We start from the raw sequence: 14,543 nt of genomic DNA, 5'->3' as shown, positions 1-14,543 counted from the left end.
TTAATTTTAAAATAACTTAAATTTTAACATAACTTTAACTTAACTTTAACTTAACTTTAAATTTTAACTTAAATTAAACATAACTTTAACATTAACATAACTTTAATATAAACCGAACATTAACTTAACATATCTCTAACTTAACTTTAACTTAACGTAATTTTAACTTAAATTTAACATAACTTTATCCTAAAATTAACTGAACTTTAACTTAACTTAAGCATTAACTTTAACTTTAACATAACTTTAACTTTAACATAACGTTAACTTAATTTAACTTAAATTTAATTTAACTTTAACTTAACTTTAACTTAACTTTAACTTAACTTTAACTTAACTTTAACTTAACTTTAACTTAACTTTAACTTAACTTTAACTTAACTTTAACTTAACTTTAACTTAACTTTAACTTAACTTTAACTTAACTTTAACATAATTTTAACTTAACTTTAGTTTTAACATACTTAATTTTAACGTAACTTAAAAATAACCTTAACTTAACATTTACTTAATTTTAATAAAGCTTTTCCTTAACTTTGTAACACAAACTTTACCTTAACCTTTAACATAAACATCGGGATCCGGCATGCGTTGCATCAGTAAGGATGCTTAACTCAGCCGGGTTCCTCCAGCGGATCAATTTTGGAAAATAATTACATCAAAATTGATCCGCTGGAGGAATCCGGATGAGTTGATGCGTTGCAGTTGAGTTAACTTTAATATAATTTTAACATAGCTGTATTATAAGTTTAATTTACCTTTACATAACTTTAACTTAATTTAACTTAACTTTAACTTACTTCTCAATCGGGTTCCGGCATCGGATTCTTATCGGAATCCGGCATCGCATTCCCTATTCGAATCCAGCATCTGATGTCCTAATGTTGTAATCCAGCAGGATGTCCTTGAAAAGAAAACAAAATAAAAATTATTGTACATACTGTGCATCACTTACGAAAATCACAAACAGTTCATTTACCACCAAAGGAATTCTATTCGGATCTGCCTTCGGATGCCGTATTGGGATCCCGCTTCGGATTCCCAATGTCCACGTATGTCCGGATGTCCTGAAAAACAAAATTTTTGAAACATTATTTCACTGTGAATCACAAACACATTACAGTTCACATTTCCATCATGAAAAAAAAAAAATCACATTTTCAACGCGTATCAGGAATGCTGGAATCCAGATTTCTATGAAAATTTATCTTACCTCTTGACACGATTGACGTCTATCCAGCAAAATGTTCAGCTGCACCAACCGATTCTCACTCCCGGAACTGGCCATCGGAGGCAAAATAAAATGTTTCCCGACACGACCCGACCGAACTGACGTGCGAGATTTGTAAAATGGCTGTCAGCGTAATCAGCCGACGCAAAACAAAAACGCAAAAAAATTGCTAAGTTCCATCCGCCATTTGGTCGCTCGGCGGATGAAATTACTCTAACGGGGCGAGTCGCCCTTCGTCCGCATCGCGGAGCGCCATTTGGTAGCCCGGCGGATGAAATTACTCAAGCGGGGCGAGTCGCCCTTCGTCCGCATCCCGGAGCGCCATTTGGTCGCCCGGCGGATGAAATTACTCTAGCAGGGCGAGTCGCCCTTCGTCCGCATCCCGGAGCGCCATTTGGTCTCCCGGCGGATGAAATTACTCTAGCGGGGCGAGTCGCCCTTCGTCCGCATCCCGGACAAAGGGCGAACGATCAGTCTTCAAGTCGCTCAATGTCAAATGACGTCACTTTTTCGCCGGCAATTCGTGTGGGAAGAGTGAAGCCACCCACATACAGCGGGCTAGTCGCCCACGGCTCGCCCCCGGACCGCTCGGCGGACGGGGCGGACTTGGGCGACTCGAACCTCGCGGCGCCACTTGGTGCAAATTTGGTCGCCGGCGCGCCGGGGGCGACCATATTTGCAACATTTGGGCGCCTGAGGCGAAAACGATACCTGTCAAAAAACTGATCGTTTCGGCCATTTTGTCCGCCCCCAGGCGCCCCGGCGCGCTCACGGTTGTTCACCACCATTTTCTTTTCAAAGGGTTTTAAATTAATAAAAATAAAAACAGTTGAAGCATGAACATGACTTCATCAATAAACTTTATTTATCTTATTCTTATAACTAACATATGTTTTTTTTTTATTATAGATCTTAACCTAACAATAATATCTTACAAACTAAGTCTAACCCATCATGTAACACATCAAAATACACGGAAATGCAAAGACTAGTTCAATGGAACATGAGAATTCAATTTCTGGTTCAATGGAACTCAAATCTAGTTCCAAGAACCACTTTGACCACATCCGGACATATTCCGGGTGTCCTGGGGGAAGAGGCCAACATCTGATTAGGGTCAAACCCATCATGCGACACATCAAAATACATGAAAATTCAATTTCTGGTTCAATGGAACTCAAATCTAGTTCCTAGAACCACTTTGGCCACATCTGGACATATTCCGGGTGTCCCGGGGGAAGAGGCCAACATCTGATTAGGGCCAAACCCATCATGCGACACATCAAATTACATGAGAATTCAAAGACTGGTTCAATGGATCTCAAATCTAGTTCCAAGAACCACTTTGACCACATCCGGACATATTCCGGGTGTCCTGGGGGAAGAGGCCAACATCTGATTAGGGCCAAACCCATCATGCGACACATTAAATTACATGAGAATTCAACGACTGGTTCAATGGAACTCAAATCTAGTTCCAAGAACCACTTTGATCACATCCGGACATATTCCGGGTGTCCTGGGGGACGAGGCCAACATCTGATTAGGGTCAAACCCATCATGCGACACATCAAAATACATGAGAATTCAACGACTGGTTCAATGGAACTCAAACCTAGTTCCTAGAACCACTTTGGCCACATCTGGACATATTCCGGGTGTCCCGGGGGAAGAGGCCAACATCTGATTAGGGCCAAACCCATCATGCGACACATCAAATTACATGAGAATTCAACGACTGGTTCAATGGAACTCAAATCTAGTTCCAAGAACCACTTTGGCCACATCCGGACATATTCCGGGTGTCCCGGGGGAAGAGGCCAACATCTGATTATGGTCAAACCCATCATGCGACACATCAAAATACATCAGAATTCAATTTCTGGTTCAATGGAACTCAAACCACTACAAGAACCACTTTGGCCACACCCGGACATATTCCGGGTGTCCCGGGGGAACCCGAATAAAAATTTACGTTTGCCTAACGTTTGATGTCTACATCAGCATCGAAATAAAATATATTCCTGGCATCAAACATTAGAAAACATTGCGATTTAGATGTATTTATACAAGGTAACGTGAAATAAAATTTTGCTATTCAAATGTTCTGTCGTCGAGAATTTTAATCGAATTTTTTTGATGATTTTAGACGTACAAAACGTTAAAATTTAACGTTCTTCGGGTGTTTTCAAATGTAGATGCTTCCTGATGTTGTCAAATGTACAAGACATTAAAACAAAATGATTTTCGGGTGTTTTCAATTGTACTAAGAACTTATTGTTTTCGGATGTTTTCAAATTTGCAAAACATTATAATCTAACTTTTTCAAATGCTTTCAACCATACAACACATTAGAATTAAAAACATGATTTTGTAAACAGTACACACCATTGTTGTTAGATAACGTTATAGAAATGCATACATAATAGTCATTGCTAAAGCTCCCGTTCCCCACCAGTCAGTTAACTGACCTTAGCTAACCTAATATCATTGTAGCAACTCTCTATGCGGCATTGGAACCATGCCATCAGCGCGCTAAGAGTTATTAGACTACTGACATAGGCGCCAATTCGTGGATGACGAGGCACTAGGTGACGTTACAGCGAGCTTGACGATTGGTGTAGCATTTTTTAACGAACTACCAGACAATGATGCGTAGTGTTTACATGATCAAGTTTCCAATTCTACTACAATCTACAATCTACAATCAACTGGAAATCGATATCCGACGCCCTTTTTAAATCAAATATGGGATATATTGTCATATACCGTTGATACCGTTGATACCATTGACATCGATATGGGTATTTTTGGAATCGGGGTGACGTGTAGATATAGGAAATCGATATCCGACGCTATTTTGAAATCCAATGTGGAGGATTCCTGTTGCAGAAAAAGTGTCAAATATCAATAAATATAGGTATTTTTAGAATCGGGGTAATGATTTAAGGCCGCTAATCAATATCCGATAAGATTTTGAAATTAAAGATGGCGGCTTCTGGTTTAAGAAAAATTGGGAATACTGTCAATTTACTATAAAATGGGTATTTTTGGGATCAAGTGACGTCTAGAGATTGGAAATAGGCATCCGACGCCATTTTGAATTCCGAGATCCAAGAAGAGGTGGCTTCAGGTTTCAGAAAAAGTGGGAATTACTGTCCAATATCAATCAATATGGGATTTTTTGGAAGGTTTTTGGAGGTTGTCGTCTAGAGAAAATCGATATCCGATGCCATTTTGAAATCAAATGTGCGGCTTCCAGTTTCACAAAAAGTGAAAAATAATTTCAAAAGTCCATAAATATGGGTATTTTTGGAATTTGGGTCACGAATAGAGGCCAAAAATCAATTTTAACATAACTTTAACCTAACATTTACTTCCCAACAAACAATTGCCTATTGAAGAAACGACTTCTTGACTATTTTATATCACTTCATGCTTAATAATACTTGTACTATTTTAAATATTAACTTCTGTTCACACAAATCTGGAGAATTTATTCAACTACAACATCGAAGTATTTGGTGTTGAATAAGGTATGTCGAGAAGCTTTTCTTCGACTTACAAAAATTGTAACAGAGCTTATTGGATCAAATTTTTGATAATTAGCGTTTATTAGACATCATAACTTCCTTAAACAGCGATGATATAAAGGTGTGTATAGACGCTTGATTATCATGTGAAATAATGTTTCATTAGACACTATTATACATTTATTAAACGATTGTTAAATTACGGGATAATTTAACTTAAACTTAACTTAAACTTAACTCTAACTTAAACTTAACTTAAACTTAACTTAAACTTAACTTAAACTTAACTTAAACTTAACTTAAACTTAACTTAAACTTAACTTAAACTTAACTTAAACTTAACTTAAACTTAACTTAAACTTAACTTAAACTTAACTTAAACTTAACTTAAACTTATCTTAAACTTAACCTAAACTTAACCTAAACTTAACTTAACTTTAACTAAACTTTAACTTAACTTTAAATAAACTTTAACATAACCTTAACTTTACTTTGACTTAAATTTAACATAACTTAAATTTTAACATTACTTTAACCTAACATTAACATACATTAAACATAACTTTAACATTAACATACCTTTAACTTAAACCGAGCATTAACTTAACATATCTTTAACTTAACTTTAACTTAACTTTAACTTAACGTAATTTTAACTTAAATTTAACATAACTTTATCCTAAAATTAACTGAACTTTACCCTAACTTAAGCATTAACTTTAACTTTAACATAACTTTAACTTAACTTATTTTTAACTTAATTTTAACTTAACTTTAACATAACCTTAACTTAATTTTAACTTAACTTTAACTTGAACTTAACTTTAACTTAACTTTAACTTAACTTTAACTAAACTTTAACTTTACTTTAACTTTACTTTAACATAACATTAACTTAACTTTAACTAAACTTTAACTTAACTTTAACTTAACTTTAGCTTAACTTTAACTGAACTTTAACTTAACTTTAACTTAACTTTAACTTAACTTTAACTTAACTTTAACTTAACTTTAACTTAACTTTAACTTAACTTTAACTTAACTTTAACTTAACTTTAACTTAACTTTAACTTAACTTTAACTTAACTTTAACTTAACTTTAACTTAACTTTAACTTAACTTTAACTTAACTTTAACTTAACTTTAACTTAACTTTAACTTAACTTTAACTTAACTTTAACTTAACTTTAACTTAACTTTAACTTAACTTTAACTTAACTTTAACTTAACTTTAACTTAACTTTAACTTAACTTTAACTTAACTTTAACTTAACTTTAACTTAACTTTAACTTAACTTTAACTTAACTTTAACTTAACTTTGACTTAACTTAACATTAATTAAACATTAACTTGTTAAATTAACATAACTTTAATTTCAACTTAACAGTAACTTAAATTTAACAAAATTTAAACTAATCTTAACTTAACAAGAACATCCAAGTGAAATGTAAAGAAGTTTAAAGAAGCTCCATGAACTTCCAAAAAGTTAAATAAAATTCAAGATGTTCCAAGAGATTTCAATAACTTCCAAGAGCTGAAGTATTCCTGATGTGCTCTGAAAGGATCCCTCAAGTTTCCTTGTAATATGTTCAACTTCACTTATTTATAACATGTGCTGCAATTTTACTTAACTCTAACTTTAGTGTCAACAAATTCTATGAAAATTTAAACATAGCTTTAGTTTAAGTTTAACATAACTATCTTAACTTTAACCAAACTTTAAATTAACCTCAACTTTAGCTTCAACATGTCTTACTTAACTTCAACACATACTTAGCTTAAGTTTAATTAACTTTTAACATATTTTTACTCAAACTTTTACTAAACTTTAACTTAACCTTAACTAAACTTTAACTAATGTCTAACTTTAATTTGATTTAATATTAACATAACTTGAGTTTAGCTTTAACTAAACTTTATTATGTTTTTTAAACTTCAACTCATTAATTTATCGTAGCTTTGAATTAGTGTTGACTTATCTTAAACTAAATCTTCACTTAACTTTAACTTAAATTTGTCAAAATTTGATCCTTACTTTATCTTTAACTTAGCTTAAACTTAACTTGAACTTAACTTAAACTTAACTTAAACTTAATTAAACTTAACTTAAACTTAACTTTAAATTAACTTTAACTTTACTTTTACTTTACTTTTACTTTACTTTAACTTTACTTTAACTTTACTTTAACTTTACTTTAACTTTACTTTAACTTTACTTTTACTTTACTTTAACTTTACTTTAACTTTACTTTAACTTTACTTTAACTTAGCTTAACATTGAAATAACTTCAATATGGCTTTAACTTAACTTTAACTAAACCTGCATTTGCATAAATTTTAGCTTGATTTTATTTTTTAGTACACATTAGCTTAATTTGACCAAACTTTAGTTCATTTACATAACTTATCTTTAACATAACTTGAACAAAATTTTTACAAAAATTTAACTAAACTCATCTAATTAATTTAAAGTAACACTAACTTAACTTTTCCTTAACATTAACTTAACTTTAACATAACTTTTACTTTACTTTAATGCACCATTAACTTAAATTTAAAAACTTCAACTAAATTTTCACTAACTTTAACTAAATTTTAACTTACAATTTAACAAAAACGATTAACTTTAACTAAAAATAATTTAAATTTTTGAAATTTTTTCCTCAATTTTAACTTAACAAGAACTTCCAACAAGTATCAAGAAGTTTCAAGGAGGTCCATGAAATTCTGAGATCTTTCAAAAAGTTCAAGAAGTGGCAAGAACTTAAATAAAACTTCCATAAAGTTCTCTGGAAATATATTTAACCTAACTTTCACTGTACTTTAAGAAAACTTAAAAATAACATTAATCAATATTTAACTTCTCTTTAACTTCACATTATTGAAAATTAACTTTAACCGTACACACCATCATATCTTTAAAATATATTAAACTTAACTTTATTTTATTAACTTAACTTAACTTTAAGTTTAACTCACCTTAAATTCAACCAAACATTATCCAAAATTTAACATCAACATAACTAGACTTAAACTAAACTTCCCAACTAACAATTTTAGGTGCAGATTACCATATCAACCATATTTAGCCTAAAATTGGTACACATAATAAATTCTACACATTCTTATCGACGAATTTATACGTAAAATTCCCACAGAATTCACACAGAGTTACACATGAAATTTATGAGTCAAATGAATAGTATGTGTGACTACACATCGCTTTTATGTGTACACACATTGGGTATGTGTCCGACACATAGATATCATTTGTTGATCACATTGCAAAAAATCATGTGTGGAACATATAAAACAATGTTTAATTTTTAATAGTGTGTCAACATCCAATTACAAGATGTTAATAAGAACTTCCAAGAAGTTCCCAAGAACTTCCAAGAAGTTCCCAAGAACTTCCAAGAAGTTCCCAAGAACTTCCGAGAAGTTCCTAAGAACTTCCAAGAAGATCCCAAGAACTTTCCAAGAACTTCCCAAATACTTCCAAGAAGATCCCTATAACTTCCAAGAAGATCCCAAGAACTTCCAAGAAGTTCCCAAGAACTTCCAAGAAGTTCCCAAGAACTTCGAAGAAGATCCCAATAACTTCCAAGAATATCCCAAGGAGATCCCAATAACTTCCAAGGAGATCCCAATAACTTCCAAGGAGATCCCAATAACTTCCAAGGAGATCCCTATAACTTCCAAGAAGATCCCAAGAACTTACAAGAAGATCCCAAAAACTTCCAAGAAGTTCCCAAGAACTTCCCAAATACTTCCAAGAAGATCCCAATAACTTCCAAGAAGATCCCAAGAACTTCCAAGAAGACCTCAAGGAGATCCCAATAACTTCTAAGAAGATCCCAATAACTTCCAAGGAGATCCCAATAACTGCTAAGAAGATCCCAAGAACTTACAAGAAGATCCCAAGAACTTCCAAGAAGTTCCCAAGAACTTCCCAAATACTTCCAAGAAGATCCCAATAACTTCCAAGAAGATCCCAAGAACTTCCAAGAAGTTCCCAAGAACTTCCAAGTTCCGAAGAACATGCAAGAACTTCCTATCGGGTTCCTGCTTCAATTTCCCAATCGCTCTCCCTTCCTCACAAAAAGAAACTTACATACTCAGTTCATTCACATCACTATAAACAATGGATGGAACAGTAATGATGTTCGGATCTAGCTTCATTGTCCTTATTGAGATCCGAGATCTGGCTTCGGTTCCCTATTTCCAACACGTATGTATGTAGAAGTGCTGAAATCCTGCCGGGTGTCCTCTAAAACAAACATTTTGAAAAGTTATTTCACAGTGATCACTTAAAAAACACTTCATGTTCACAATAAGTATAATATTTACCTTCATTCAGCTTTCCATCGAAAGCTAATTCCTGCTCCACCTCCGTTAATCTGGAATTGTACTGGATCAGGCTGAAAAAATGTCAACAAAAATTATCAACATTGCTTATTTTTTTGCATGCAGTATATTTACCATATTTACCTATTCTAATTCCATTTGCCGGCTTGTTTCTTCCGTTAATCGTGCCGATAAGCTCCCGAGAGAACCATCCGAAGTTAATTTCGCGGCCAGATAAAAAAAAATACGTGTACTAAACACGCACGAGATAAAAAAAATGGCTTCCCACGTAATCAGCCACCGCAAAAAAACGCAAAAAAAATCACAAAAAAATGGCTATGTTCCATCCGCCATTTGGTAGCCCGGCGCATGAAATTACTCTAGCGGGGCGAGTCGCCTTTTGTCCGGATCCCGGAGCGCCATTTGGTTGCCCGGCGGATGAAATTACTCTAGCGGGGCGAGTCGCCTTTCGTCCGGATTCCGGAGCGCCATTTGGTCGCCCGGCGGATGAAATTACTCTAGTGGGGCGAGTCGCTCTTCGTCCGCATCCCGGACAAAGGGCGAACGATCAGTTTTCAAGTCGCTCAATGTCAAATGACGTCACTTTTTCGCCGGCAATTCGTGTGGGCAAGTCTACCTATTGAACTGTCAAACCGGCTACCTATTAGGTTTTGCACCGTCGGGGTTAACCTCAATCTGATGACAGTTCAGTGGTACTGTTTACGTGGACTTAGTCGTTTTTTTCTTGGGTAGATTTTCTCGATAATTTTTCAGACTGCAGTGAGATGTAACCCGCATAAACGCGAACCATCACATGACCTTACCGATAATGGTTATAAATTGTTTATAATCCCTGCTAAACTTCAACTGAAATGGTTATGGAACCTTACATGAACGTTTGTGTGATAAAGTTTTAACCTTATGTGTTATGGTTTTTTGGAAGCGGACCTTACAAATAATGGGTTGTTAAGAACCATTACCATTCCAAATTCTTGTTTTCTCCATACATTTTCGGAAAGAGAACTATATTAGAACGTTTTTACTTATTGTTTGAGAACATTAATGGTTATGGTTATGGTAGTCAGTAAGGTCCATTAATGGTTTTGTAACATCACTCAACTTTACGTGAAATATATCGTGAATTGGTAATCAGTAATTTACAGGCAACCAATTCGCGATATATTCCACATAAAGTTGATCGATGTTACAAAACCATTCATGGACCTTACTGGTTACCATAACCATTACCATTAATGTTTTTAAACCATAAGTTAAAAGGTTTTAGTAAAGTTTTCTTTCCGAAAATGTATGGAGAAAACAAGAATTTGGAATGGTAATGGTTCTTAACAACCCATTATTTGTAAGGTCCACTTCCAAAAAACTATAATACTTAAGGTTAAAACTTTATCATTAAACGTTCATGTAAAGTTCCATAACCATTTCAGTTGAAGTTTAGCAGGGATTATAAACAATTTATAACCATTATCGGTAAGGTCAATTTATGGTTTGCGCTTATGCGGGAAACCACACTTCTGCATTGTCCACGAGCAACATCCTTTCACCGCACTGTTTCTCGACAATTTTCAAGCTAAAATTCAGAAATTTTAGAATTTGTTTTTTCGAAAAAACGACTAAGTAGTGCTTGTAAACAGTACCACTGAACTGTCAAAAAGGTTCAGCCTATAGATCAGTGCACGGTCCCTAACCTCACTTTTTGCTCCCTATCATTTTGCTTCTGAGTAAAAGAGATAGCAACGAATGGGAGCCAAAACAAACCACCCAAAACTGTCAAAACTTACGGGTGAGATAAGAGTGCGGCAAATTTTCGTGAACTGATCAATTAACACTGAGTTCATTTGTGACGTCACGCTGCAGAACCTAATTGTGCAAAGTAAACAAACATTACGATGCTATGAATGGTCCACGAAAGGTATTGCAATAAAATATAAAATAAAATTGAAGAAATGATCATAAACACGCAGTGAGCATTAAATTGTCATGGGATACGTTTGCTAATGATCAGTAATGAGAACTTCTACTATTGTTTGATAAGATAATTTGACAAAATCACTGATATAATAATTCACTACAGCCGCAATTTTTTTTTTCTAGCTAGAAGTCATTTGAAGTTGATGTAGAAGTCCTCTGTTGCCAAGTGAATAGAAAGGGAATCCTTCGAAAACCGTGATGCGAGTTCAACTGTTTTTCTCTTGGCGTGACTCATTATACACCGACTCTACACTGTAACTGGAAAGTACCCATTAATGGGTGAAAAAGTGCCCATTTCGAAGTAAAGTAGGTAAACTCATTTAATGGGTAAAACGTCTTTACCCATTAATGGGTAAAGACCTTGTACGTCAAATCATGGGGTACTTTTTTACCCATTTTTAAATAATAATTGGCTTTATAGAATGGGTACAAAGTACCCAATTTTGAAATCCTTAAACCAGGATTTTTCTTTTAGAATTTGTATGATTTATGGATCATTGAAAGAGCCACAATGAATAGTTAAGAATACAAAACGTTATTTATATTTATATCTTTATTTCACCATTTTCCATCCAGTGGTCTTTCCATCGTTCGTGCAAGAAATGGTGCTCCCAAAGCTCTCCTGGGATCTCCTTGCTGATCCGGCTAGTTCTGTCCCTGCAAGTTTCAGATTGATGTTTAGATGTGGGCAGAAAGAAATAAAATAAGAAATACCTACTTTTCAAACGAGCAATTTCCATTCGACATCGTTAAGACACTTTGCGACTGAAGCGAGGACTGGAAGATGTTATCTAAGTTGCTTTTCACCCATTAATGAGTAAAAAAGTACTCATTATTCTCGCCCGAAGCGCTCTGTAAAAGAGTACCCATTATTTGAAATTGAACTTCACCCATTATTTGACAGCCTCATATAGTCATCAAAAATGGGTCCTTTTTTACCCATTAATGGGTACATGACAGTTGCAGTGTAGGTCGAGGGAATTACACGAAAAGAGGATGATATTTTGATACAGTGTGGAACGTCATCGGTAAGTCGAAAAAAGCAGGAAAAAGGGAATAAAATTATTAGCCATCTAAAAGTCACCTGAGACAGTGTCGTTTCTATGAGCAGTGGTTTTGAAGTAACTAGATATCGTTTCAATCAATTATTCAATAAGATCATCGTGTTTCCATAATCCACAAAAGAATTGATTTCATTCGTTTATGCAGTAAGGTAAGATATTGAAGGATGTCTGGTTTGGGAAAATATAAATCAATCTTCAATAAGATCAAAACTGCTTTATGCAGTAGCATGCAAGTGAAAAAATCAGACGAGACCGAAATTTCGGTATTGGAAGCCGGAGAAATGTTCGGTCGTTGCATGTATTAAATAACTAGTAAATATATTCGTACGGGTACCACAGTATTGATTAGACGTTGGTTAATAGGATTTGAATGGGCTCTGAAAATAGAACGGCGTGGTAAAAGTTTAAGTACCAAGGTACATGTTAACATGAAAAATGGGTGTGAGAAACCTTTTATTCTCGATTACTTTTTCAAAGGGACGTATATGCTTTTGAAAAATCTGTAAAATAATTGTTTAAATCCTTGTTTACAAAAGCAGATATGTCCCTTTGAAAAAGTAATCGAGTATATTTTCATTGATCTATCATGGAAAATAGGTGATAACTTTGTGTAAATTTATTGTTTATGCTTTATTTATAGATGCTAAAAGCTAAGGCCTTCCTTTTACTTGGATCGGTTCTGCTGCTGGCGCCGAAGGTTTCTGCTAACGACGATGGAGTGACGGTCGAGACGAAAGATGAAAGAGTATTATCTGATGATGCCGCTAATGACCTATCATACGAGAGTCCGTATGCTGATCCGGCAAAATACTATTTTGCTGACCATTTTGATGACCAGGAAGGATTCTCTTCGCGATGGATAAAATCTCAAGCAAAGAAGGATGATACTGCTGATGAAATAGCTAAATACGACGGTGAGTGGGATGTAGAGTTGCCCAAGAAACCACTGTTGCCGAACGATTTAGGATTGGTTTTGAAAACGAAAGCCAAACATTCGGCAATTGCATCTCGTTTGAATCGTCCTTTCGTTTTTTCCGACAAACTGCTGGTAGTGCAGTATGAAGTTAATCTTCAAGACGGCCAGGAATGTGGTGGCTCGTACATCAAGCTGCTGTCATCTGGAAAGGAAACAACCGATCTGAAACAGGTATGACTAATTATTATATTTTTGTCTACTAGCTGTTTCAACTAGCATGAATTAAGGACGTCACGCAAAAATCAGGAAAAATACCACCCACCCCCTCCTTCATTTCTTCACGTCCTATATTAGGTATGTTCCCGTACTTGCTTTTCTGTAAGATTATATACAGCAAAAAGCAAAAGCATTCCAAATAATTTAGGGAAAACGACTATAAAGTGCAATTACTTGAAGTACTTTCATTGTTTTTGAAATTGAGAATGATACTGATGAACACTGCACATTGCACATATCATGGATACCAAAATTAATTAAGTGGAATGAAATGGAAGATAACCTTTTTTGCTGTTTTATTTAAGCATTCCACTAACAACATTACTTCACTATGATGGTTTTGAGTTAGGTTAGAGATTTGAATAGATTTATCTCCTTTACTTTATTGAAATCTTTAGTTATTATTAGTTAGGTAGGTTTAGTTAAATCTGTCCATAAATCACGTAGACCAATTTTTAAACATTGCAGATCCTACCTTCCCCCTCGTATACTTTCCTAAAATTTTAAAATATTTTTACCGAGCGTTTTGGCTGGACTCCCCTCCCTGATTGAAGTCTTCGTGGCTTTAAAACAGGCCCCAGTTTTATATTGTTAAATTTGATATCAACATTCTGGGATAAGTACTTAAATGCTACAAATAATGACGAGGTCGAAGAAAAATAAGTGAAACATGAAGCATTTATTTTCTTAAATTACAATTTCACACATTTTTCTTCCTTTTGACAATAATACACTTTTCGTTTTGAGGCTTAAAACTATGGAATTGACTGTGTCCCCGAAATTTGGTTCACACGTATATAACGGTTTCAATTTTCTTTCCATTTTATTGTAATCCATGAATAGCCCATGAATAAAGTTCTTGGGCCGTTGTTATATGGTGGGCTTGCAAACTCGGTTTCACAGCGTTTCGTTTCAATACTCCTCCCTAAGCATCACAAGGGCCCTTTCCATGACAAGTTGCGAAAAAATTCCACTCGGCAGTAATGCCAAAATCTCTTTGCATGTTGCATAAATTAAAAGCGGTCATCTTATTTTTATATTGGCTTCCTGATCCATCTGAGAAAAAGTAAATCTGTTGTAAGTCTGGGAATTTACATTTTATGAACGCTAGACAATGCGTAAGAAATACACGAACTGCAACATGATTATGTTTAGTGAAATCAGCAATTGCAATAAAACTAGTAAA

The 14,543-nt window shown here is 34.5% G+C and overlaps 1 long non-coding RNA gene across 1 annotated transcript; it reads left to right on the top strand.

The window, feature by feature from the left end:
• Nucleotides 1-12,190: 12,190 nt before the first annotated feature.
• LOC135704666 (uncharacterized) lies at nucleotides 12,191-13,030 on the top strand. The gene is made up of 2 exons (XR_010517798.1): nucleotides 12,191-12,314; nucleotides 12,806-13,030. It is a non-coding gene; the product is annotated as an uncharacterized LOC135704666 (long non-coding RNA).
• Nucleotides 13,031-14,543: the final 1,513 nt, after the last annotated feature.

This window comes from Ochlerotatus camptorhynchus, unplaced genomic scaffold (genome assembly GCF_037179485.1).
Source record: "Ochlerotatus camptorhynchus isolate MF236.1 unplaced genomic scaffold, CSIRO-AGI_Acam_v1.1 ptg000245l, whole genome shotgun sequence".
NCBI classification, from domain to species: domain Eukaryota; kingdom Metazoa; phylum Arthropoda; class Insecta; order Diptera; family Culicidae; genus Ochlerotatus; species Ochlerotatus camptorhynchus.
The sequence above is the reverse complement of the archived record's forward strand: the minus strand, read 5'-3'. Positions and strand labels throughout refer to the sequence as shown.